Raw genomic sequence first — 2135 nt, forward strand, 5'->3', positions numbered from 1 at the left:
AAATATTATCATTTGATTTTGATTAAGATGGTCAGATATACACCTACTTTTTATTTTCACCCTAAAAAATTTCTAGTACTACATTAAAATCCAAACTTTTGAATAATCAAATATTGTTTTCTCTAAATAAGGCTTAGTAGTTTAGAAGCTACATTTAATTTTCTACAAATTATTTTCTTACAACTATTTTTTTTGGATCGGTAAACGACCAATGGCCATGATAATTGATTATTAAAAAATACATACAATAGTGTTTCACTATTCAAACGAGCACTGGTAGGAAAGAACAGAGAAAGAAAACCTCCAGTCTAGCCCGGGACCATGGTCCTATATTATTACGTCAAAGGGGCATACCCTAGTTAAATTATTCTTGTCTTAGATATTACAAAGATCAAATTTACACAAAAATATTTGAGCGTAGAGCTCCTTAAAACATTAAAAGATTTCTTAAAGGAATTCCATCACATTCTTTACATTCTTGCATAGTTGACAAGTATGAACTTTCCTGTCTAACCATCTTGCTAATCAAACTGGTTAATCATAAAACATGCAAAATTCTTTAAACTAAGAAACTATCTATATCTAAATTTATATTACTAAACTCATTTTAATTAACATAGCTTTAAACTATATCAAGAGATGTTTAATATTCTCTCATGGACTTATCAAGTTATTATAAACATATAAACCTACATTAAACAAAATGGTAAGGCAAAAAAGAAATTTTCCTTATGGGCCTCAAATGGAAATTCACATTGATACCAAAACTTGATGTACACTTACCATTAGCTACAGTTCAGTTGTTAAGTACTGACTACTAAAGAGGAAACAATCAAACTAAATCCATCTATCTAAATATTATCAAAATCTATCCTATTTTGAAGGAATGCCAGGTGCCATAGGGGCACTCTATTACCACCTGTAGACCACTGACCTCTTCCAAAATCTTCTAATCCTTCTTCAATTTTGATTAAAGGCTAATCCCATCATTTCCTACCCCTAATCCCAACTCAAAATATTTAATTAAGATTAAATAGTAATCCCCATGTTTATTAAAAAAGATTTAATAAATATCTCCTCAACCCAAACCCTTGAAATAAATAAAACTTTATTTATTTCCTAAAATCTAATTTATCCTCATCCTAAGAAGTTCTAGACTCTTCTAGAAAGTTTTCATCCTCATCCTAGGAAGTTCTAGACTATTCTAGAAAGTCTTTATCCTCATCCAAAGTCTAGACTCTTCTAGAAGATGTCTTTAAACCTAATCCTAATCCCCTCCTAACCTTGTCACATTTCCTAAAAATGGGTTAAGACTTACTAACCCAAGCCAAAGTTAACAAATATCTCCTCTTTCACCCACCCTCATTAAATGCCATCCACTTGCCTATCCCTAAGCTAACCCTAAACCATCCTAATCCATCCTCTAATCATTTGCACAATCCTAAGAAAGCTTAAAACCTTCCTAATCATGTCCAAGTCAAAATTCCTCTCATCTCCCTCAAAATATCTCAACCATTAAACTTTATGAAGCCGACTAGGCCATAAATGACTCTTCCAAGCCCTTTCATTGCTCTTACAAGCCATTATGAGGGTCTTTATGAATATTTTATCCCTTGAGCCTCCTTTGTTGACTCATCCTTCCCCTTTCCTCCATCCTCTCACCCTATGACATGTGTCACTCCCTGATTGGCTGTAAGGAAGCACAATCCATGTGCTCTCCTCTCATGCAATCTGAGCCCTCCATGAGCTTTTCCACATCCTTGCATCTTAGCCCTCCATCCTTCAAGCCTTTGCCTATTTAAGGAATCCTCTCCCAAGACATTTTAACACAATCCATGAAGCAAAGTCATAATTCCATTTTAAGAAGCCATTTTACATCAAAACCATACACTCACACCCAAATTCCAACTCCATTTGAAGCCCTTTTTGAAGCATAAGCTTGAGCATACATCCTATCTATTTAGACAAAGCCACTCAACAAGAGAGCTACTCATTGAGAGAGCCCATTAATGGCTCATATTCTCAATTCAAAGCTCATCTTAGTCTATCTTGAAGTTTATGAATTTTGTTTAGTTTGTAGAAGCTTTATTTAAATTTGGTTTCTATTAGCATACTAACATTGCTCATATACATTT

Source organism: Cupressus sempervirens, chromosome 7 (assembly GCF_028749045.1).
Source record: "Cupressus sempervirens isolate cs-2001-9-10 chromosome 7, ASM2874904v1, whole genome shotgun sequence".
Classification (NCBI taxonomy): domain Eukaryota; kingdom Viridiplantae; phylum Streptophyta; class Pinopsida; order Cupressales; family Cupressaceae; genus Cupressus; species Cupressus sempervirens.